Genomic DNA, 25826 nt, shown 5'->3' with positions numbered 1-25826 from the left:
TTTGGCCTTCGCTATAGGCTCAAACAACAGCAAACTGCTGCAGCTTCTCCCAGTTTGTGTGTTCTTTCTCAGCCTCCCATAACATTGAAAAAACTCCCAGAAACCTCCCAAATCAATTGCAAAATTGTCCAATGATTCATCAGAAAATGAACAGTTTATATTGCAGCTAATTTTAATCAATTTTGGGTTGTTCTAGCAGGTTTCAAAAGTATGTTGCTGGTTGAGTGAGCAAAGCACTGAGTTTTTTAGTGGTTTTGAGAGATGGGATTTTATTACTTTGTGCTCGCTTCCTGGCCTTGGCCTTGGGCTGTTCCAGGACACCATTTAAATAGGCTGCAAGAGTTCCCTAAGTGGTTTGACATTTTAGAAACATTCTTGATACTCAAAAATGGATGTCTGTCTGACAGCCAGCATAATGTAGTGGTTTGCGCATTGGACTACAACTCTGGAAACTAAGGTTTGAATACATGTTTTGCCATGTAATCCTACTGAGTGCTCTTTCAGCCTCAGAAGGAACCATTCTTGCCAAGAAACCCCATACTAGGTGGCCAGAACTCAGAAATGACTTGGAGGCATACAACAACAAAATCTTGCTATTCTACCTGTCTCCTGCAATTTGTAATTGACATGGATCCACAATCGGCGTACTGTGTCTAGAATGGCACTACTCACAAAAGCAGATTGGGCAGGTCCCCCTCCACACACAAACATACGCACATACACATTTGCTCCATAGCTCTTCTCACTAGAGTTGTAGGGCCTTCTTCATACTAAGGCCCCTTCTACACTGCCATCTAAAATCCAGATTATCTGCTTTGAACTGGATTATATAGCAGTTTAGACTCATATAATTATTTCAAAGCAGATAATGTGGATTATCTGCTTTGATAATCTGGATTATATGGCAGTGTAGAAGGGGCCTAACTCTTCTTTGAGGGAGAGAACAGCATGTGGTACAGTCCCAGGGTGTATCTACACTGTAGAATTCAATTTGACTCCAGTTTAACTGCCATGCCTCAGTGCTATTTGCTGGACTTAATCCTGTGCCCATTACCACCCCCTTTTCCTTGTGTGTCTTGCCTTTTTAGATTCTAATCTGGAGTGTAGGGGATTGTCAATTTAACAATTTGCGAAATGCTCCAGTATCTTTTTTGGTTTAAGGGTGGGATATAATTGCTGTAAACATGGCTAAATCTTGACCCAACCCATCATTTGTGATTTCTTTCCTCTCATTCACTTTCATGTTTCTCCATACGTGAATGAGTGTGCAATAAAAGGTTTTCTTGAAAGACCAGTAACACGCTTTGAAGAAACTGCCAGGTAAAATGAGGGATTGAGATGCAACATGTTTGCATCATGCTGCCAGCCACGGACTGAGCTCTAGCAGAGCCGGGTAATTTAGATGCTGTCATGCATGTGATGGAAAAGTGACCCACATGCAGTGCTCCGATGTGGTGAAGTCGGAAACCTCTGTCCTTTCCATTGAGAGCCTCCTCCTTTTTATTATTCTTATTTGAGAGGGAACAGCCCGAAGGCAGTCAACAACATTGCTCATGTGTGGGAACCACACACAACGCTGTCCTGACCAAATGAAGGCCTGGTCTAAAGTACACAAACATGCTGAAAAGGAGGAAAACCATGGAATTAAGCATAATAAACAACAAAGAGAGACACGTACATAGAATCTGTTAGTGTTTATGAGTCATCAAGATCTTCCTGTCCTGTCTTATAAACTGTGGGAATGCACATTGGTACATCCTCTCCGTCAACCACTGATGTGCTATTTTCTGCACATGCCAAGTAATAGGAATATGCAGGGGAGGACTTTGGTGGAGGAGGGGGAAGGAAGCAGTATTTTAATTCTTTTTTCCTTTTCTTTTTTTCTTTCTTAAAATGGGAAACCAAATGAGGAGGCACAAACACTGCAAAGCACATAAATAGCACCAGTTTCCCAAGCCAGATGGATAAGATCACTGTGTTCTGTCCCAGCACAGTTTTCCAACAGCAAAGGATTTAACAATGGGAAAGACGTGAAATCTGACGAAACACTGGAAAGCTTGGGACATGTAGTCTCACTCAGAGTTTAGCGTTTCACCATTGTTTATTCTGGAAAAAAATGTGATGTCATTTGGGTACAGCACAGAAGACAAATACCGTTGTCTAGATTGGGAAGAGCATTGTGAAACACATAGGACTGGATCTCGAGAGTCCCAATTAGAAGAGCATTGACTCACTGTTCAGCAATTAATTTAATGGATCTGCTCAAAGTCAAGGCTAAACAGAGGAATTCCTGCCACAGAGGGGTCAGTGCTTTTGGAAGCGCATTTCCTCCAATATTTCACAGATAAAAACAAGGATACTTAGAGCTAAGCAACATCAGGATTGTGGTCAATATCAAAAGCTTAGTAAAACAAACCTGAGTCTACTGGATATATATATATATATATATATATATATATATATATATATATATATATATCTTTCTCCTTCCTATCCTCTCTCCCTAATGAGTTACCATAATTGAGTGCAAATGATAACATTATGAAAATAACTACACTCAAAATATGAGACTTTTTACCCTAAAACAACCAAAGTCAATAAACAATATAATAATAATAATAATAATAATAATAATAATAATAATAATAATAATAATAATACTTTATATGCCGCCCTATCTCCTCAAGGGACTCAGAGCGGTTTCCAACATTAAAAAAGCATACAGTCAGTTAAAATACAGCAATTTAAAACATTAGACAAAATAACAGATGTGCATAACAAATAATCAAGAAAACATATAATCAACCATTTAAAACCTAATAACAGAACTCCATCAATGAGTCCAAGTACAGTGACCAAGATTTAGCGTTGGAATGGCCACCTATAAAGTGCTAATTGTGCCAGGTATTCCAATACCGGGTGGGCAAAGCTGGATAAAAAGCTAAACAAGGGCATAGCTGAAGGGTCTAAGGGCTCTATGCAAAAATTTGCTCAAACCAAATGGTGTGGAAGAGCAAAAAATTCTTCTACTGTCATGAATCAACTATCACCTGATCAGTTTTAGACTCACAGCAGCCACAAACCTCTGCAGGGGTGGAGGGCTTGCTTCCCACCCACACTGCAGAATTACAGCAGTTGTATCTGATGCTCATCAACATGATTGATTTCTGTTGTGTATTTCCTGTGGCCCAAGAGTTCTGAAATGCCAGCAAATCTTGACAGAGCTTGGAAACATCCTGAGTTTTGGACTACAACTCTCAGTCACTGCAGTGGTTGCTGTCAGTTTCTGGAAATTGTGCAGCAAGCCCTCCATAGGAACTCTGCAGAAGAAGGGAAAAACGCAAATAAAGGAACCAAGATTTCTGACATCTCTTGATTCTCCAGTGTGACTGTATGGCTAGGTCCTACCAGAAGTTGACCATAGAGTTGTGCTGGAAGGCCCATAGATCCCTAGAGGGAATAAAGTACATGAACAACCAAATCCATGAATAATCAAATCCACAAAAGTTACACCAAACCGCCAAATGTGGTGGGACGACTATAGTCCCCAAAAGTAACTTTTCCAAGTTTAACCATGATCACCAACAATGCCTCTTTCTTAAGCACTGAACACTGAATAGACGGGGGGCGGGGGGGCGGGGGGGGGGGGGGTTGGATAGTAGGTAGGTTTTGCCAAGACCATATGTTTATAAACTTGTAAACAAGGGTTTTATTTTTATTTTCAACTCACAAGGCAAATAGATTTGCTTCATCTTCCCCTTGGTCCAATGCAGCCTGGAAAGGAAGACAATGAATAGAAAACTTCCTCTGAATCAATCCTGCAAAGAAAATCCTAAAGTCTATGTTTGCCTTAGGGTTGCCATAAGCTGGAAAAGAATTGAAGGCACAAGAACCTCAGCTTTGGAAAGCTCTGCAGAGAGCTTTCTTTTCTCCCCAGTGTTATTTGGCATCCAAGATTTCTTTATTTCCACAGGCTTTTCAATCCTCTGTACAGAACTTTGATTTTATACAGCTGTAGGCCAGTTTTTATTTCTGCTGAATGTTTTAATTCTGATCCTGTTATCGACCGCGTTTGGGGGATCGGGCCCCTTTAGAAGGAAGCCGATCCGGTCCTGAGGGAACGGACCTTGGCGAAGCCAAAAGAAGAATATAAGCCGCAATACAACCTGAAGCCTGAAATGAAGAAGGTCCGCCAAGTTGAAGGAAAATCCGCCAAGGAGTTTTTATTGAGCAATTCAGCTGAAAAGGACGCTAATAGCGATCATTCAATCTACTAGCGTAACATATGTTTCAAATAAAGTCATATTTATACAATGTTTCGGTCTGACAGCCCTTTGAATTTCCCGCCCCGCTTCCCTGCCCATCTGATCGCGGATAGGCTGAGAGTTGGAACGAGGCGGGCTTTCGTTTCCCGCCTTGCTCTGCTGGCCCAATGGGGAGCCGTTTTTTGTCCTCCCTCGGGCCAATCAGAGAGGAGGAGGCGGGAGCTATTGAAACAATTAGGTGACCGGACGGGAAATATCAGATTAATTCTGGCCCAGCCGATTTCTAAAGGGATTAATGGCACCCATCAAGGGTGTCCGGGGTCCTGTCACGTTTCACAGATTTTAGATATGCCTTGGGGTGTCAGACGGGAAGTGGTGATGGGTGGTGATGAGCCGCCATTGACGGCCCCACAGGGTGCCTTCCAGCGGCGTCCTGGCCTGGGATATGACAATGTTTGCCTTGGGGGCGAGTCACCTTTAGGAATTTGGTGACTCTAAACCCTATATTGTCCATGCGATCGGAATGAGATTGGATTAAACTGTGGCAGATTATCCTTTTGTTTTTTTGGGAAGGGGAGGTCTGGGTCATGGGACTAAGGTTCACGTTGGGGTCATAATATTTCCCATTTGATTTCATGATCTGACAATTATATGGGATAAAATGAAAATAAAAATAAAGTTGGAACATAAACCCCGCTGGGAAGAATACATATTTTCCAGGGATCCCAAAGAGTATAAATACATATAGGCAGATAGGTAGATAAAGGAGAATCCATAAAGGTGGGTGACATTGCATAAAGGGGAATCATGAATGATATAAACAATAGAAAACATTTGATAAAAACGAAGTTTACAACATCTGGGGAACCCAATATAGAAGTGGAGTTCTAACAGTATGATTTCACAATTCATGAGGTCAGCCCAACGATTAGAAGTTCATACAGCAGTGAGTCATGAGAGTGTCCAAGTACATAGAATATGAAAGTTCACAAATACATGAGGAAAAAGAGTTCATCTGTGATGGGAGGAATTCGTAGAGATGGCCTGGGGGGGGGGGGGGCACATGTGGGTTGCAGTCTTTGGAAGTATGGGATTTCATAAGTCCAGGGGTTGGTCTGGGGAAGAATGTTCTTCTCCTTCATCATAATATCATGAAGGTATGAATGAAAACGTGGAGGGCACCCGTCCGGGCACCCCTTGGCAGCTGTAGAGGGTGAGGGTCCTTGGAGAACTATGTCTCCCCCGCGAGAGAGCGATTCCCCCATCCCCAGTACACAGAAAGGGGCTAGGGGTCTCTTAAAAACCATTCCGCGAGTCGCGGGGAGAGGAAAACCCGGGATAAAGCAGCAGCTTGGCTTGAAAGGAGCTGCCGGTCCCGTTTGACAGTCAGCTGTTGAGGTGCCGAAAACTGGACCGATTCCGGTTCTGCTGGTTGTCTTCGAGTCAGGAGCCTTAGAAAGGGTTAGGTCTAAAAGAGGAGCATTCTAGGGGTAATTTTGATAGAGATATGAGCCAATTTATATCGTCCGCCATGTTAATCTATGGCCGAGAAATCTCATCCGGAGTTAAAGGGACGGGAGAGAGAGAGAAACTGCATGCAAAGGAAGGAGCCAGGGGAAGATACAAAATAACCAGATAGAGAGTGTTATTGTTTAAAATAAATGCTACTTTTATTGGGGGGATTTGTTACATAGTTCAGGGAAGGGGAAAATGAAGAAAAAAAGTCTTTTAATAATAGCCTGCTGCGGTCCCGCTTCGTTCCTTTGGAGAGTAACCTGCGGAACTCTCCGCTGCGTTTTTTTTAATTAATTTAAAAGCCGGGGGTTTCGGTCATCATATTCCCCACTCGGTAAGGGCGGGGCGAAGTGGGAGGAGCCCATTTCGCCCCTGCCCTACCGCATAAGCATTATAACCTCTTAGCGGCAGCCTGGCCATCTGCTGAGAGGGGTTCGAATGGTTCTTTTTGCAACAAATTTGGAACAGAGCGGGCAAATGCGACCAGCAGCAGCTTATTATTAGAAGGAGAAGGATTACAGCTAGAAAGAGGAGAAAACCTTTCCTCAGCCAGTCTAAAGAAGGGAGCCAGTTGGTCAAAAAACTAAGGTCGAATCCAGTCGTCTCCTTAATTCCTGAGGCCAAATCATTCAAACCCTCGATGGATTTATGAATCATAGGAGTCTGGTCTGTCAAATTAAAGCAGCACATGTGCCTTACACTCTCACAGCCATAGTGGTTTTTCAATAGGAGGAAATCAATAGCTGCCCTGTTATCTAATACAGCCTCCCGCAGTTCATGCATTTCCTTTGCCACTGATGCCCAGGCTTGAGAGGTATAATTGATGTTTTTGACCAGAGCGCAGGCCAGATGCTTTATGGCCCTATAATTCATGGCTGAGGCCACTCCAGGAGTGAACAACGCAGCCGTCACAAATTGTGGGATGCCTTTTAATACCACTGAGGGGTCACAATTCGGATCCAAGTTTTGAATGGATCTTGCCTTCCGACCCAAAGAGTGTGCCAATTCTAGGTCGTTCTTGGAAGGCATAAAAAGAGACAGCCTACCCAAGGCACAATTCCCCATGGAAGTATTGGCAGGTAGATAACCATAGGCTGTCTGTCCACACAGGAAAAACCATCCTGGGGGGCAGGACCAAATGGGCATTCAGATGAGACAGTATTTCTATATGTGTGCAATTTAGAGAGTTGTCAATGGGAAGCTGATGGCACTCACCGACGCAGGTGGGTATTTGAAAGCAATTTTTTGCTTGAGGAACATGAGCAAGGCGGATGGTAGCCATGCCAGGCAACTTGTCCATGGAGACTCTTCCCCAGTTAGAGAGATCTCTGTAAGACATATCCTTTGGGATGTCTTGGAACATGGTATAATTTCTAAAAATTTCCAGAGGTTCTGGAATGCCAATTAAACAGGTGGAAAACAGGTCTGTGGCTGAGGCTCCACTGGACAGGCAAAAATCTGAGACATTTAAGGCTTTCGTGGCCAACTGTTGCCAGAAGTTTACTTTAGAAGAAAGCCATTCATACAACACCGGGCTAGAATTGACAGGGAGGGTTAGAGAAGAAATGAGAATTAGGGTTAGGGTTAGTACCCTGGACAGCTCCCAGTGGGAAAGATAGGGAAAGAACAGAGAGAAAAATAGAGGGGAAATTAGAACTCACGGCTCCTGATTCAGCACGCCGGACAGCTCCCAGTGGAATCGTGGTGTTAGTTCTTCCGAGCGGGGGGGTTGAAGTGAGGGCCGATTTGACAGCTGTCAAAGCGAGCTGTCAAATGTTTGTAGGTCCAAATGGGGGTGTTCCCGTGGTGCTAGAAGGATGGAATTTGGAGGAGTCCTTGGAGGGGGTCTTGTGCTTTGGTCTCTGGCTTTTGGTCTTTCTCCGGGCCTCGGGAGGGTGTGGGTCAGGACAGTTCGCGGGCGGCGGGCCCTGAGGAGGTGTTTTCCGGAACAACACCTTCAGGTCGTCTCCCAGCTCAGCTGTCCACAGATCTTTGTCTTCCTCACCGCTGGTGGGGGCTGGTTCTGGTTCAGGAGCACTCTTGATGGATCCTGGCATGGATTCCAGCACCTTGCAAGCGATGTAGGAGGTCAGGAGGGCTTCGAGGAGGTTGTGATGCCATCTCCACCAGGCGCCTCCTAGTGTCCACAGCCAGGTCCAGCACCTCCACCCGGGAGGAGGTCCAAGGGATAGAGAATGCCTCAAGACAGCAAAGAAAAGAGATCACGTGTCCCCTCCCCACTCCCCTTCCCCCAAGACCCTAAGAGTGGAGGGTTAATTTTATAAGGAAGAATAAAGGAGGGAAAAAATGGAAATAAATCATTCATACCTTCTGGGACATTTTCAATACTGAAGGTTCCTCTGGCACCCTCGCAGCCATGTTTGGGCTCCCCACTCGCGCCTGACCCAGCGACCAACAGCGAGGGTCCTGTTCGTGGCTCCATGGGGACACACCTTTAGCCTCTTCTCAGGTGAGGGGGGTCGCCCTTACCTGCCAGCCTTCTCCTGGTCTCGTGGGGGCGCCCTTTCCTCCCTGCAGTTGAAGGGGATGTTCTTCTGCTCAGGGTCAGCCTTACGACCCCTGCCAGGGGTTGGAGCCAGCTTGTGGGTGGGGGCCTCATCACCGTGATGGCACCCCACTGGTTGCTCTCGCCTTATCTGAGCTGGGTTTCTCAGAGTCCCTTTATAGCCACAGGAGCGGATGATGGTCCTGGTAGTCCAGGTCGGAGTGGAGTGCCTTCCATGTGGGGTGCCAGGATCCCCATTCTACAATTCCCAACGGTCCCTTTTATACTGAGAGAGTGTTAGTAAAATCCCTAACCCATTGTATACACAGTCATTCAAGAAATAGCAAACAAGAGAGCGAGAGAGAGAGAGAGAGGAACAGAAAGGATAGCTCAAGGAAGAAAACCATGAGAAAGAGGAACAAAACTTGGTTCCCCACATTTAAAGGACAGACAGAAGCTCCAAAGTCAAGACAACAAACAAAGAATACTACTCAGAGAACAGGGAAGCCCCAGGCAGGACTCAGCCAGTCTCTGAAGATGGAAGGTTTTCCAAAGATACACAATATCCCCCAGAGAGAAGGGGGGGGGCTGAGAGGGAGATTCAAAAAAGGGGGAGGGGTTTTGCAGGGTTGCCCAAAGGGATTGGGTGAAGAAAAAAGAAAAAGGGAAAGGAGTCTTTGAGGACACAGGATCCTTTGGTTTGAGCAAATTTCAAGGTGTGACCTGATGCTTTGGAAAGAATGCCAGATCAAAGGTCCCACTTGCAAATTGTAACCAACAAAAATGCAAATTTACAGTCTAAAAATTTATGTTCCTCTGGGATCTTTGGGGAGTTTCTAGAGATTTTGGGTAAAGTTTTGAAAGCAGACAGAAAAGAAGAGGGGAAAAAAAGGGGATTGAACTGTGACTCAGAAATTCAGGAGCAGATTGCTTTGAGAAGGAGGGAGAGAGGGGAAAATAATTCTTTGGAGAACTATTGACCCAATATTCAGGTTTTAGATAAAACAGAGGATGGCAATGGATGTTCTTTGGTCTCTGAACAGTCAATTCCTCCTTCCTCTGAGGGTCCTCATCCCCCCCCCCCGCCCCTCCTTTCCCCCTGTTCCTCTGGCCAAAAAGGACGAGCGAGAGGAAGAGAGGGAGAGATTAAGGGAGGGGGGCTGCAAGGGGGAAGAAGTCTTTGGGGTGGAAGGGAAAAAGGCTTAGAGGGATTCGGTTGGGGAGGGGTGGAGAGGGAATAGGAGGTTGGGAAACGGAGGGGAGATGGGGCTGAGAGAGAATAGAGGGCTGGGAAACGGAGGGGAGACCGGGGGGAAATGGCAGGGAGTTGGGAGAGTGTGTCTGGGAGAGTGGGATCCCGGGAAGCAGAGGTTCCCTTGAAGGGTCGATTTGGGGGTTCTGGGTCGGTGCAAGACTCAGATCAGGGGAGAAAACGGGGGATGAGGTGGGGCGAGGGATGGGGGTCGGGATTGGTAAGGTGGGGCAAGCAAATGTCTCCAGAAGTTCCTTTTCTGGTGGAGGCGGGAGGGGAAGTAGGTCTAGAGGGGAGCTTCTGAGGAGGGTAGGTTTTGAGCCCACGTCCCTGCATGGGAAGACTTGGACCCCCTCCCCCCTTCCACTCTCCCTCTGGCTTAAGGCCATGAACATTGCAGCATAAGCAAGTTGGGACCACTTGCCCTCCCCTGGTGAGTCACCTTAGGTCAACACTCCGAATTCGGCGACTCAAGCGGGGGGGGGGGGGGCAAGCTGTTCCCCCTTCAAGGGTCACAAGGGGCCACTTATGTGCTCTGAGTTAGCCCAACCTGGCCTGCACCATGTTTTTCGATGCAAAGCCCACCCCAATTGGCCAGGATCTTTCCCAATGGAGAATCCCTGGGGATGTCTGCTGGGGTGGGACACCCTAGACGTGCTTGAACAAACACCCATCCTTGGCTCAGCCCCTGCCCAGTACCTGACAGTTAATGGAGTAACGACTCACCCACCGGCTGGATGCAACTCGTCCTTTCAAGAGTTCTCCCTACACCAAGGCTGAATGGCTGGCGTTCGTGGGATCCGCAGGTGCCCCGGGAACACAATCGTTCCCCTACCCCACGATCCTAGAACCTGTAATCTTACAAGCCAGACTGTTCTCACACACCACCGGGCGCCAGATGTTCCCGCGTTTCACCAGGAATTTGTTACCGAGCCCTGATCCGAAGTGCAATACCTCCAGAACTCCGCCCACCTGGGTCTTAACAACGGGGCCGGTTCCCTTTTATTTTTACAGGGCGTCCCCTGTTTCACGTTGGCGCCTTTCCTTCGAGGAGCTAAAAATCTGCTTCCTCCTATCTGGCTCCTTTGTTCAGTACCCTGAATCAGATCTAGAGAGAGAAAAGGGCTGCCAGAGAAATTTGGATGTGAAATGAGGTCAAATTGTTGGTCGGAGGGCCCTCCTTGCAGCCGTTTCTCTCCCCAACCTGTTCCAGAATATCTGGACCAAGGTCGCCGCTTGGAATTTTAGCCTAGAAATTGATCTTTGGAACTTCCAAGCAAGTCCCTTCGTGGTAAAGCCAAATTATGTTATCGACCGCGTTTGGGGGATCGGGCCCCTTTAGAAGGAAGCCGATCCGGTCCTGAGGGAACGGACCTTGGCGAAGCCAAAAGAAGAATATAAGCCACAATACAACCTGAAGCCTGAAATGAAGAAGGTCCGCCAAGTTGAAGGAAAATCCGCCAAGGAGTTTTTATTGAGCAATTCAGCTGAAAAGGACGCTAATAGCGATCATTCAATCTACTAGCGTAACATATGTTTCAAATAAAGTCATATTTATACAATGTTTCGGTCTGACAGCCCTTTGAATTTCCCGCCCCGCTTCCCTGCCCATCTGATCGCGGATAGGCTGAGAGTTGGAACGAGGCGGGCTTTCGTTTCCCGCCTTGCTCTGCTGGCCCAATGGGGAGCCGTTTTTTGTCCTCCCTCGGGCCAATCAGAGAGGAGGAGGCGGGAGCTATTGAAACAATGAGGTGACCGGACGGGAAATATCAGATTAATTCTGGCCCAGCCGATTTCTAAAGGGATTAATGGCACCCATCAAGGGTGTCCGGGGTCCTGTCACGTTTCACAGATTTTAGATATGCCTTGGGGTGTCAGACGGGAAGTGGTGATGGGTGGTGATGAGCCGCCATTGACGGCCCCACAGGGTGCCTTCCAGCGGCGTCCTGGCCTGGGATATGACAATGTTTGCCTTGGGGGCGAGTCACCTTTAGGAATTTGGTGACTCTAAACCCTATATTGTCCATGCGATCGGAATGAGATTGGATTAAACTGTGGCAGATTATCCTTTTGTTTTTTTGGGAAGGGGAGGTCTGGGTCATGGGACTAAGGTTCACGTTGGGGTCATAATATTTCCCATTTGATTTCATGATCTGACAATTATATGGGATAAAATGAAAATGAAAATAAAGTTGGAACATAAACCCCGCTGGGAAGAATACATATTTTCCAGGGATCCCAAAGAGTATAAATACATATAGGCAGATAGGTAGATAAAGGAGAATCCATAAAGGTGGGTGACATTGCATAAAGGGGAATCATGAATGATATAAACAATAGAAAACATTTGATAAAAACGAAGTTTACAACATCTGGGGAACCCAATATAGAAGTGGAGTTCTAACAGTATGATTTCACAATTCATGAGGTCAGCCCAACGATTAGAAGTTCATACAGCAGTGAGTCATGAGAGTGTCCAAGTACATAGAATATGAAAGTTCACAAATACATGAGGAAAAAGAGTTCATCTGTGATGGGAGGAATTCGTAGAGATGGCCTGGGGGGGGGGGGGGCACATGTGGGTTGCAGTCTTTGGAAGTATGGGATTTCATAAGTCCAGGGGTTGGTCTGGGGAAGAATGTTCTTCTCCTTCATCATAATATCATGAAGGTATGAATGAAAACGTGGAGGGCACCCGTCCGGGCACCCCTTGGCAGCTGTAGAGGGTGAGGGTCCTTGGAGAACTATGTCTCCCCCGCGAGAGAGCGATTCCCCCATCCCCAGTACACAGAAAGGGGCTAGGGGTCTCTTAAAAACCATTCCGCGAGTCGCGGGGAGAGGAAAACCCGGGATAAAGCAGCAGCTTGGCTTGAAAGGAGCTGCCGGTCCCGTTTGACAGTCAGCTGTTGAGGTGCCGAAAACTGGACCGATTCCGGTTCTGCTGGTTGTCTTCGAGTCAGGAGCCTTAGAAAGGGTTAGGTCTAAAAGAGGAGCGTTCTAGGGGTAATTTTGATAGAGATATGAGCCAATTTATATCGTCCGCCATGTTAATCTATGGCCGAGAAATCTCATCCGGAGTTAAAGGGACGGGAGAGAGAGAGAAACTGCATGCAAAGGAAGGAGCCAGGGGAAGATACAAAATAACCAGATAGAGAGTGTTATTGTTTAAAATAAATGCTACTTTTATTGGGGGGATTTGTTACATAGTTCAGGGAAGGGGAAAATGAAGAAAAAAAGTCTTTTAATAATAGCCTGCTGCGGTCCCGCTTCGTTCCTTTGGAGAGTAACCTGCGGAACTCTCCGCTGCGTTTTTTTTAATTAATTTAAAAGCCGGGGGTTTCGGTCATCATATTCCCCACTCGGTAAGGGCGGGGCGAAGTGGGAGGAGCCCATTTCGCCCCTGCCCTACCGCATAAGCATTATAACCTCTTAGCGGCAGCCTGGCCATCTGCTGAGAGGGGTTCGAATGGTTCTTTTTGCAACAAATTTGGAACAGAGCGGGCAAATGCGACCAGCAGCAGCTTATTATTAGAAGGAGAAGGATTACAGCTAGAAAGAGGAGAAAACCTTTCCTCAGCCAGTCTAAAGAAGGGAGCCAGTTTAAAAGCCGGGGGTTTCGGTCATCAATCCTTTATGTTGTGATGTTTGTATGTTTTGGGGAGGTCTTTTGTTTGAATTCGGCTCAAGTTTTTGCAAATTACTGTGGGATATTTTTAACAGAGTAAAAAAATCAACACTGTTATAAAGGAACCATAAATAAATATTTCCCCTGTCTTTTCAGAAATTCAATCACATACTGCTAGTTCTGGAAACAGGACAAATAGGATGGCAACAGAGCCCCACAAAAGCTATTCTAAATATTACACATTCTGAAGGAAAGGAATTGAAAAGCCCAAAATGTCAACCGTAAGTGATATAATTTCATGTTTTCACTAACTAAAAAGCATGCTTGAGCAACTCCTTTCAACACCAATAACACCTCCCTAGTTCTTTCAGCCTGGAACTGCCATAAGGCCAAAAGGCAGTGGCAAGCACTCCTCTGCACCTAGTTAAATGAAAAAGGACAGGCTGAGATAATGGCAGAGGCCTTGTTGGGGAATGAATACCCAAGCGACATAGCAGTTTAAAATCTATAGGTTCAATGTAGAAATTATTGTTGTTGTTATTCTCCCTCAATCACATAACATTGGCATGTTAGGGGTGCTTTGAATGAGGTTTTTCTGCTTCTTGCAGGGGGTTGGACTGGATAGCCCGTGAGGTCTCTTCCAACTCTACGATTCTATGATTCTTGCACCATAAAAAAGATTTGGAAGCCTATACTACACGGCTTCCCTCTTGGCTTTATTCTGTTTTCTTGATGCCACTTTGCAAATAGCTTTAAACGTTTTAAACTGAATACCAACCCATATCCAGCCCTACTTGGAGCATATTTCTAGGCAGCCTTTGTTGAGAGACATAACCATGACACACGGATAGCCTTGATGGGCTAGGATGCCTGGATCCATGAGTCAAGTCAACGGGAGGAATCTCTCAGTGAGATGCTGCCCTGAAACTGTGTGCTATTGGTTTCCCTTGGTGCTGACTGCTTTGGGGTCTCTTTAGCTTTCTCCTGTCTCCTTTGTTATACTTGTGTTTTTGAATCTGAACGACTCTGATGCTTCATGTGTCATGACATCATCATCCCCTATCCCTGTGACATCATCAACTCTACTACTTGGCGTGAAGCTAGACAATGTCAAATCCCAGGAACCTGAGTTTTCCTGACTTGACAACCTGTGTATTTGAACACATAACAAGGAGGTTATTCTGCAAAGGAGGCACCTAAGAATTACACTACTATGGATATGTGTTATTGTAATAGCAAAGCACAAATCAGGCCAAATCCTCACTTTGTTTCTTTTGCTTTCCCTTTTACAAATACAGTAGAGTTTCACTTATCCAACATAAACAGGCCAGCAGAATGTTGGATAAGTGAATATGTTGGATAATAAGGAGGGATTAAGGAAAAGCCTATTAAACATCAAATTAGGTTATGATTTTACAAATTAAGCACCAAAACATCATGCTATACAACAAATTTGACAGAAAAATTAGTTCAATACGCAGTAATGCTATGTAGTAATTACTGTATTTACGAATTTAGCACCAAAACATTATGATGTTTTGAAAACATTGACTACAAAAATGTGTTGGATAATCCAGAACGTTGGATAAGTGAGACTCTACTGTATGGGTAAACACATCTCGTAAAGAGACCTGGGTTTTGGACTACACCTCCCAGAATGCTTTGGCTAACATGGCCAGAATGTCAAAAAATGTCCCAAAAGCAACTTTTTTGATCTCTCTTTTGAATAGTGTAATGCCATCATTTTGTACATATGTCCAATATAATTTATTGTTACAGATCAGTGCATTCTGACTACATCTTGAGCAAAGCAGCCCTTTGTAATCCCTGGATTTCAATTTTCAATTAGGAAAGGACAAAAGGGTAAGTTCCTCATAGTGGAACTTAAGTTATACATTTGCATTATATTTTATTTAGGGGTTGATAAAACTTGCATCCAAGGTTGCAATTGTGCAGTGCCGCATATGTTAAAGAGTCTTACAGTTAAGTACAGTACTGATAACCCACAGGATGCATGGGATTTTTGGCATAGTTGATTCATATTCAGTTTAGTACAGTATACCGTACAATTTGTTGTAAAGTTGTTTAAAAAAATATTTGCAGTTAAATCACGGTTTCGTTGTCTCATAAACTTCTCAGAACTTCCATTGCAAAATGTCTGAAAAAACTAATGTTCAAATGTGTTTAAAAGCAGTTTTTTGAAACTGGAAATATTTAATAATTTATATCATTTTTTAAAAAGAACTAACTTCTCTGTCAAGCAAATATGCTTTTGAGGGCTTTCCCTACAAAGTAATCAATTAAAAAAACCAATGCAAGATATTGTAGTTATGTCTGTTCTACCAGAATGCATTCTGGACAAGATGTCAATATATTCTAAATATACTTTGATACTGTTGAGGCCAGGAGAAAGGAGCCCAAAGCTCTGCAGATACAGCTGACTACATCTCCATCATCCCTGACCTTTGGGAATGCTGGGTGGGAATAATGGGAGTTGGAGGCCAAGAATCTATGAATGTTCCAAGGCTTCCAATCCCCGACCAAGGCCCTGGAAAGCATACAACAGCTAATAGATATTGATCCAGGCAGGCCCTTCCAATAGACAGATTGTTGCAACTGTCTGGAAGGAAATTTTGCATGTCATGAAAGAAAAGAAAATCACTCACATCTTTACCATCACTGATAGGGAGACTTATAGGATTTCATGGCTCAGTGATCATGTTATGGAACTATAGGCATGTGGAGTGGTGAAGCAGCAGCACTATTTGGCAGAGAAAGCCAAATACCTTGAAAACTCTGGGAAACCAAAATTAGAATTCCTGTTTAGCCATGTAAAAACCTCTGGGTGACCTTAAACAAATCACACATTCTCAACCTCGTAGGAAAGCAAAGGGAAATGAAATTTGAACAAATCTTGCCAAGAAAGCCTCATGAGAGGGTCACCATTAGTCCGAGTCAATCTGATGGCACATACCAACAGTGGCAACAGATACGCCAGAAGCCTCTTGTGTGTTTATAGATATTTCCTCGCGCCCCCCTCCCCAGCCCCCACTTCAATTCATTTCAGTAATAAGCGATTTAGGTTTATCAAGAAATATTTGGCCAATATCTACTAGTACCGGTATATCACATTACTAAGCAGAAAAGCAGTTGGGACATGCAGTATGGACAGACACAGAATGGAGATGGTTGAGACGCATGAACAGGAATGCATCTCAATCCCACTTGGTCCCTGAGTGCATTCAGACAGTGCAACCTGGGGCAGGAACCTATTCTCATCCAGGGAGAAGGAGCCCCACCCGCTTGAGTTCCCAGGGCAGCCTCTTGTGTCTGACGCAGGAAACTTTAGAATTTGAAATAAAGCGGATGTCACAATCTCACAAGAAATGTCTGCGGAATTCTTCAGTAGCTAATGACATAACATTAAGCCCTATATGGCTCTAAAATCTCTTGTTATTTATGGGTGCAGTTTCCTAATGGTGCACTTTGGTAATTTTAGACTCAGGACACAAACACTCGTGTCACCTTTAGATGGTGGTATGGTATTGTTTCAAAAAGTGATCAGTCCTGTTGCGTTTTTAGGTCTTCCTGCTCATTGTGTTGCTTGTTGCCCCTGCTGCTTGCTATTTGGATTTTGACTTTGCAGAATGCTATTGCTTCCTGGTTTCCTCTTTGTGCCCTTGTCTTGCTCATTCTTTGACTAGAGCAGTGGTTCTCCACCTGTGGGTCCCCAGATGTTTTGGCCTTCAATTCCCAGAAATCCTAACAGCTGGTAAACTGCCTGGGATTTCTGGGAGTTGTAAGCCAAAATACCTGGGGACCCACAAGTTGAGAATCACTGGACTAGAGCAAGGATGACGCGGGCCAGAGAATTTTCCCATTAGGCCTACAAGCTTCTTCTGGTGATATTTCTGTTCAGAGATTAAAACAGGAATGATACAGCTGGAATCAGACTCAGCTATTGCGTGAAACTCATTCTGCTTTGCAGACACGACAATTGTTGTATTGAACTGAACTGATTTCTGCTTTGCAGCCCACAAAATGTTTCACAGCCCAACAAATTGGTCTTATGCTTAACTTGGTGGACCCAAGAGAAAAGATTATTGTTCTACAGATGATGCAGCTCCTGGTAGAAAGGAAGAATCATAAAGTGCATGAATCTGTGTCCATGAGATAAAGCCCTCTCTGGTTTGGTCCTATGTCCTGTGTTGCTGTTTGCATAGATGGCACAGTAGAGTGTAACTTGGCCCTGTTCTGAAGTTTTGCCTAATTTAGATCGTGGAAATTGTTGCCCTACTTTGAGAGTCTGAAGAAGGTGGGTCACAATGAATCAGAGGAAGCCACGCCATATCAATAATTCATGTAACCCACAGAAGTTGTAATTCTCAAGTGACAAGAGCTTCCGCATATCATCTAACAAGCATTACCAGAAAGCAAATCTGTCTTAGGCTGGAAGATCTGCTTAGCATAAATATGTAATCACTGAATATTTCAACTAGTTCATTCACTTGAGATGAAAGATAGAGTGATGAATCACCCTTCATGTTGCTAAACACCAGGTTAAAATTAGCCAGCAAGACCAGTTTTTGCACTCATTACAAAATGGGGTTCCCTGGGTGCCGTTAGGACTGCTACTGTTGTGACTGTCACTTTGTTTGACAAGGAGATTCCTGCTTAACTAGACCCAATAACATGGAAGACATCAGTGGAAGCAAGTCAAAATTTCTGAGGCTAGAGGCTCAATCCAAACAACCTCAAAGACCAGTGCCTAGGATTTCTAGCAGACAAAAAGTTAGGGTGTGGTGCAATCCTTCGAAATGTCAAGGGAAATAAAATGCAGAAGGCCTGTCAAAATGGAAGACATTTAAGGGGGAGATGGTATTTAGGCTGGCCTGCAGCAGAAGAATGTTGTTGTATTGTGCTCCAGATAGAACAGTGACAGCCAACACAAATGGAAGCCTAAAAGCAACTGCAGTTATATTAAATTCAGCCCTCTATCAACTGATTCAGGGCTGGTCTGACCAACAAGCAAAGCAAAGCAATGGCCCCAGGCACCAGAGACCGAGTGCTGTTCCTGAGTCTTCCAACCACTCTCCACAATTATTCTTCTGTAACCTTGATGGCAGATGCTATCTTGTTGCCAGTGTGTGGCAGTAATACAGAACTACAGTGCCCTTGGCAACTATACATTAAACTGTGCTACAATAGAGTCTCACTTATCCAAGACTCGCTTATCCAAGGTTCTGGATTATCCAACGTATTTTTGTAGTCAATGTTTTCAATATATCGTGATATTTTGGTGCTAAATTTGTAAATACAGTAATTACTGCTTATTGAACTACTTTTTCTGTCAAATTTGTTGTATAACATGATGTTTTTATGCTTAATTTGTAAAATCACAACCTAATTTGATGTTTAATAGGCTTTCCTTAATCCCTCCTTATTATCCAAGATATTCGCTTATTCAAGTTTCTGCCGGCCCATTTAGCTTGGATAAGTGAGACTCTACTGTATCTTGTTCTTTGCTCTGGGCCACACAGAGCATGGAAAAGGCTACTGCCCATGCTGACACAAGGATTCTGGTAGCAGTACTTTAAAAAATACTTTTCCCATCTGTGACTCTAATATTCTTATAAACAGTAATATCTCTGTGATGTAAAAGTAAGAATGCAAGTCCTTTAGGGATGTGGATTCTGTTTAACAAAATCATGTTTTAACTGGGAAGGAGAAAATGTTCACCAATGCCCAATATTTTAAAACCTTTGTAGGTCTTCATGATATATCAAAGAAGAAGGTCTACTGTACAACCCATTGTTTTTGATCATTGTGGAAGTCAGAATTTTGTTCTGACCATCCAATAGGAGCCTCCGGTAGGTTAAACCCTTGTGCCGGCAGAACTGCGGACCAAAAGGTTGGCAGTTTGAATTCGGGAAGCGGGTTGAGCTCCCGTTGGTCAGTTCCAGCTTCTCATGTGGGGACATGAGAGAAGCCTCCTACAGGATGGTAAAACATCCGGGTGTCCCCTAGGCAATGTTATTGCAAGTGGCCATTTCTCTCACACCAGAAGCAACTTGCAATTTCTCAAGTCACTCCTGACACACAAAAAACATCCAAAGACCAAAATTCCCCTTGATTGTCCTTGTAGGGGAATCAGGTTTTTTAAAGTTAGGGATGTTATTCTCCTCCTTTAGAAAAGGCTAAATAGAACACCTGTACCCCAAAACAGTTATTTAGTTTACAGTTAAAATTTTCATCGGCACAATTTTGCCTGTATGCAAACAGAACAATGATTATATGTGGAGCATTCATATTTGTATTCTACTTGTTTCAATGCCAGTCTTATTTTCTTAGATGAATCATGGGTCTTCTCATTATGTGCAATTAAAGACGTTATGGTTCCACTTTAGCTGCTATAGCTGCATCCTCCTGAACCATGGGTTTTGCAGTCTGGAGGGCTCAGGGCATTTCACACTACACGGTTATAGCAGTATAATTTCACTTTAAATGCCAAAGCAGCATCCTAGGAATCCTGGGATTTGTAGTTTGAGAATCACTAGAGTGCTCTGGTTGAGAACTCTAAATGCAAATCCCAGGATATGGCCATAGCAATTAAAGTGGCATCATAGTGCCACAGTTGCACAGTGTGAAAGGGGTGCTTAATTCCAGCTGAGTATCAAAAAATCAGTCGAAGCTGGCAAGCTATCCCTGTCCTTTCTGTAAGCATGCAGTTGTGGAGAACAGAAGCCAAGAGCCAAGCAGGAGCAGAAAAATGTTTTCTCTGTGTTATTAGGATCCATGCCATTATCCTCAGCCTCACAAGGAAGAGTGTGATTTTTTTTCTGGAAAATATTCAGGGGGACTTGGATAACTTGATTGTTAAATGCCTTTGTTTATTGATATTATTTCTTATAATCGTGTCTGCTGAGCAGTTTGCACCATAACCAAAATAGCTCTGAGCAGACACCAAGGGGTGAATGAAAACTTGGTTAAATAAGTGGAAATTGGCCCCCATTCAGTAAGGCAGAAGCCAGGAGCTCGGCTTCAGACCACTTCCTCTACCTAGTAACAATGTACAGAGGAATTTCCACACATCTTAGCTCTGACGTGACTTCCACTTCTAAATTTGAGGGCAGAGGAAAGAAATAGTGGGACATTCCTTTCTTTTTCCCACTTCCTGGCTGTTTGATCTGGCTTTCTCCAACTGAGCAAAAGGATCTTGATTTCCTCAGAGGGAAAAAATTCTATTACCATTTCCAGAGGGGAGGGGAGAAACATCTTAATGGTATTTACTAATGATTTGGGTTGTATTTATTCGTGGGTGGATCTAACAGAAACACCAGCCTGATAGGTGAGGGCTTTTCTCTTCTTCCTGTGCCACTCATCTAAACTGTTAGGGGCAAAGATTGTAAACAGGTGGACATCTCATCACATTTTTGTATCATTGAGTTAGAAAAGGTACAGAGAGGGGAGGGTCAACCCAAATGAGGAACACTCCCATGACAAAAGGTTATAACATTTGGGTATCAGTTTTGGTGGTGGTGGGGAAGGAAGGCAAGAATATGTATACTAAATTGGACACAGTGAGGAGAACATCGATAAGGAAATGTTTCTCTCATATAAAAATAGAACTGGTAGGCATTTCAAGAACCTGTAGTGCGTCAGATTGGAGAACTCTAAGGCCCCTTCCACACAACTGAATAAAATCCCACATTATCTGCCTTGAACTGGAATGTATGGCAGTATGGACTCAGATAACCCAGTTCAAAGCAGATATGGTGAGATTTTCTGCCTTGATATTCTGGGTTATATGGCTGTGTGGAAGGTCCCTAAGACATACTCTGTTTGCACTATACAACTAAACTGTAGCGTTTGTTACCACAAGATACAGTGATATGATAGTCACTAGCTCCAAAAGCTTTGAAGGTGTGGTGGTGATCAATTCAGTTAGGATAAGGATATATACTACTCCCGTGTGCACCACTGAGCATGAAACAATTGTTGTTTTGGAGTACAATCCCAAGGATTTTCCAGCCAGAGTGGCCACTGAGTCCTTGCTGACCAAAAGGGATCTCTGCATTTATAATTCTGAACCTGAGAAGGCTGTAACAACTAAACAAACGGAGAGTCCATCAGGCAAAAAATATACGCTGTTAAATGAAACAAAAATAGGAAAGAGATTTAGGTCAGAGAGATATGGCTACACTTGCCAGGGAACAATAGTGGGAGAAAGATACAGCCTTCATATCTTCTTTAGCCCATCTAGGGTTCATCTAACTGTAGAATGAATGCAGTTTGACACTGCTTGAACTGCCATGGCTCAGACCTCTTCTATACTGCCAAATAATCCACACTATCAAAGCAGATAATCTGGATTTTATATAGCAGGGTAGGAGGGGCCTCAGTGCAATGAAATCATGGAAATTATAGTTTTGCGAAACAACAGCACTCTTTGGACAAGAAAGCTCAAGACCTTGTAAAATTTCAACTCCCATGATTCCTTAGCTTCCAGCCATGGAAGTTCAAGTGGTGTCAAACTGCATTCATTCTACAGTGTAGAAACTTTCCCAATAATTCATATGACAGTTGACCTAGATCTAGTAAAGCATTTATTATGTTAATTCCTGGGGGGGGGGGGGGGGAACAGCACTTCCTATACGTTTCAATGACACAACTGCATATATTTAAATAAGATAGCAATAGGAAGCACCTATGATTGTTCCCTGACATCTCTGTGTAAGGCTGGGAAAGGTCATGGGCCTTTTCACATTACACAATTATAGTGCTATGATTCCACTTTAACTGTCACGATTTCATCTTCAGGAATCCTGGAATTGGCTTTTTGACTCCTCAGCCAAAGACCATTTCCAGTGCTTCTAACTCACACTGGCTGCAAGTAAACTTATTTCATCAGGGGATAGCAATTGCTGCTTGCCTACACAGGCTACCGGCACACCTTTACAAGGTTGTCAACAACCCTTATCTGAAAGGAGTTCCTACTGTGCCTTGTTCTTTTCTATAGAAAGGGAAAACAGTAACAGGTGTGACTCGGGTACAGGAAGAATCATTGGGACATGGGAAGCCGACCTGCCCAACTTTCTTGGTAAAGAGCTGGCAACCGTTACCTTCCAGGTGCATAAGGGGCAACTGGGAAAATATGAGCATGTATTCTTGTTATTCCTCACACACATGAGAAAAAGGAGGGTTGCAAAGTACCCAAGTTTAAAACGTACTACAATATATTAATTGATATGGCATTCCTGAACAGCTTTCACAAATTATTAGATTCTATGAATCACTTACTTATTTACTTACTTACTTAGGCGATCCCTCGTTGTCCCAGTATGATGGCCTTCCAAGTGCAGCATCTCAGCGGTGGATACATAGGTGACTGTAGAGCTCTATTCTTGACCCACATGGTTCTTCCACAGTGAGGATATTGAATATTCTATTCTATTCTATTAATAAAACCATAGCGTTGGAAGGGGTACAAATCGCTATCTAGTCCAACGTACTTCTTATGCAGTAAATCCACAACTAAAGTATCTTTGGCACAAGAATATCCAGCTTTTGCTTAAAAGGCCTCCAGAGAAGGAAAATCCACCATCTTCTGAGGCAATCTGTCCCTCTGCCAAACAACCCTCACTTGCAGGAAGTTCTGTGTTTACCTATTTCGTTATAAAATGTTGCAATCAATGCCTGGACAAAATTACTTTTACATGCCTAAACATATTATATAGAGTTTCTCTATAACTGGAGCAAACTCTATAATCCTTCTCCGTCCTCTCCTACACCTCTAAACCAAAGTCTCTTTTCTAATGGGCTATTCATTTCCTGTTACTCTTGACATTGGCTTTATATCTTACATAAGCCAACTTATGTAACTTAAATGGGTTAATGTGGTTGTCTGGCAGTGATTCCTTTTAAAGTGAAGAAACACCAAACCCTGTATTTCTGTTTGCTGAGTTTATTTTTGACGGTTCTAGATGCATGAACATGAGATCTTGACCTTCACCTCACATGAAAGAGATTCAAATTACAAGAAAAAAAGATATCATATAAACAGCAGGAAGAACTACTTGATGGTGATCAACAGTGGAACTGGCTACCTGATAAAGTGGTGGAATAACCTTATTCACGAATCTGAAATTGTCTTCACTTTCATATTGCCTTTTGAGATGGGAATGGTGCTGAGAATTCTGAAGTCAGTGGATGAGTCCCTAAAGCATCAGGCCTCCTGTTTGTTGGGAACATCTCACAATAATGAAGTTCTGTTAGCCACAATTCTGGGATATTTATTTTCCATTTTCCCATATGTTCCCTACAAAAATCATCCTACTCTCTGTTTCAAGTTTAGACTTAGAAGCCGTAAAAGCAGCAGATGAGCAAATGAATAAAGCCAAGTGGAAACAATACAAGCAAAAACAAACACCATATGTTTCAGGGGTGCCGTCGTTCCCAAAGAAGTGGAAAATAAAGATGAAGATTAGTACATAACACATATGGGACTTCACATGATTTTGCTACACTTCCAAACTGGCAGCTGACTTGGCCCTGAATCCACTTGGTAATTCCACCTCGGGCAGGATTACTGAATCAGTCAGATTTACATAAGTGTTGACCCCAGCAAACAAAAAACTTCATCAACATAATAAGCATGTACACATTCATTTGAGGGGGGGAAAAGTTTTAAAAGCCATGTTTTGACGTGATTATGTAACTAAATCTGATCGGGTGCCAATCAAATTTTCATTTCACAAACAAGTTGCCACAGCAAAGAAAGTCCTTTTACATATCTTTCTGCAATACATTGTTCCTATATGCTCAATAGCTTTTCTTAAAAACAGCCTTACTGCATGGATGTAGCATTAAAAACCTTTGCCATTTAGATGGTATATCATTTTTTCCTAGTCCATTGGAATTATTGAAAATACTTCCCCTACCCTATCAAAAAGTCAAAAAGAACAGCACACATGGAGAAGATGCATTGAAAATGTGATATATTGAGATGCGGTGGGTTCAACTGGCCAACAATTTTTTTCCCCCATCAGAATCGCAAACCTTATTTCTGGTTAAATATAAAGAAAAAAGACAGGAATGTAGCATTAAGGTCACTGGTGTAGACAGAATATGATAGTGTACACACAACTGAGGTGCACAATATCCCAAGATAATGTCTGAAAAGTCACAATTGAGTGCTTGATCTTGCGATTGTTATATATAAGGAATACCATTTTACTACGCCACTGTATGTAATGGAACTTGAGTATGCACAGATTTTGGTATCCACTGGGGATCCTTAAACCAAACCCCAGCAGGAACAAGGGGCTCACTATACTGGCATCAGAAAGAAGGGTGTATGGGTAGGAAATATGCATTTTTGTAGAAGGTAGGTTGGCTTCTGAAAGGTAGAAAAATTGTAATCAGGAATTGTTGGCTAGGTGGTTAGCCTTCTTGATACTGCCTACTTAGAATGCACCTAAACTGCATGGTAACTTAAACAGCCCATTGAAAGAAGAAAGCTGAGAAGAACAATGACTAGGTGTTTTATCAATGGGAATCAGAGTGAAAGGGACTTTTGCATCCAAAGACAGCCAGAAATGGAGATGGTAAGGTCTCGGTCAGGGATACAATATCACTCCCGTGTCCCTATCTATAATTCCACTTATCCATGCTTGCCCAGCGGTGTGTGTAGGCCTCTCTCAGTCCTTTGGTGAGATTCTATGGTGTGCATCCAGCCCAGGTATAGTCAAAATGCTAGCTTCACTATTATTCCTATTTTCAGATATATGAGACCAGGGTGCATAGATCTTAGAACATATTTCCACAGATATTGCAGTCAGACTGTACATGAGATTACCCCAGTGCAGCCTTTCTTTCACTGGATGCACTGCCAACTCTTTACCACCACTCAGGTGGCCTCTTCTTTATGGCTGGCATCCAGCACACAGGAAATGCAATGCTGTCCAGAAGTCAAGAGAAATTATCTGTCAAACTAGTGCAGGGAAAAAATTAGTATAAAATTAGCGAACACTTCTGGGCACATGCTATTCTTCACATCTGGTGGTTGTTCACACACCAAAAGTTGGAAATAACCCTGCTTTCTCCATTTAAAAATCCTAATTTAATTCTGTCAATTACTTGCATAAATGCACCATAACAGCTGCATGTGGTCTATGTTGCTAAATAATTTTTGATGGTTTCCATATTTGCTTATGTGTTACCATGTCTCTTATGGTCAATAGTTTGTATTTAATAGTCACACACAGAGATGAAAGGGGGAAAACAATGGATCTCACAGGGTCTATTGCAACTACTGTAGCATTATAAGTAATACTTTTTGTAAATAAATACTGACCTGGATAAAGCTCCACGCGTAATGTGTTAATTGTTCTGTATAATTGTGTTGAATGGCACTACTGTGCAGTTGAATCTACAGTCAACTTCACAATCAAATTCACATCATGTCTACCTTCTGTAACATGGTGCTTCAGATAAAATTGTTCCACCATTTCTGTAGGCAGTCACCCACATATATAAGGAAAGAATATTATTCTGGTCCCAGTACAAGATAAACATTATAAAAATGTCCAGTTTGGGCTTTGGATGGTATCCAGGAAGTTAGAAGACAAATATGGTACCTACCAAGGGCACTCTAGTTAGACA

General features: G+C 43.3%; 1 long non-coding RNA gene across 3 annotated transcripts in view; it reads left to right on the top strand.

The window, feature by feature from the left end:
* Positions 1–25527, top strand: part of LOC103277869 (uncharacterized) — a 32401-nt gene extending 6874 nt beyond the window's left edge. For 2 of the 3 annotated variants that reach the window (XR_010003859.1, XR_010003860.1), the window contains exons 2-4: positions 13320–13444; positions 14943–15026; positions 22484–25527. This is a non-coding gene — a long non-coding RNA (uncharacterized LOC103277869). The remainder of the gene's footprint in view (positions 1–13319; positions 13445–14942; positions 15027–22483) is intronic. The other variant, XR_010003861.1, reaches the window with a different exon arrangement.
* The last annotated feature ends 299 nt before the right edge of the window (positions 25528–25826 follow it).

The sequence above is a fragment of the Anolis carolinensis genome, chromosome 2 (assembly GCF_035594765.1).
Source record: "Anolis carolinensis isolate JA03-04 chromosome 2, rAnoCar3.1.pri, whole genome shotgun sequence".
Taxonomy (NCBI): domain Eukaryota; kingdom Metazoa; phylum Chordata; class Lepidosauria; order Squamata; family Dactyloidae; genus Anolis; species Anolis carolinensis.
The sequence above is the reverse complement of the archived record's forward strand: the minus strand, read 5'-3'. Positions and strand labels throughout refer to the sequence as shown.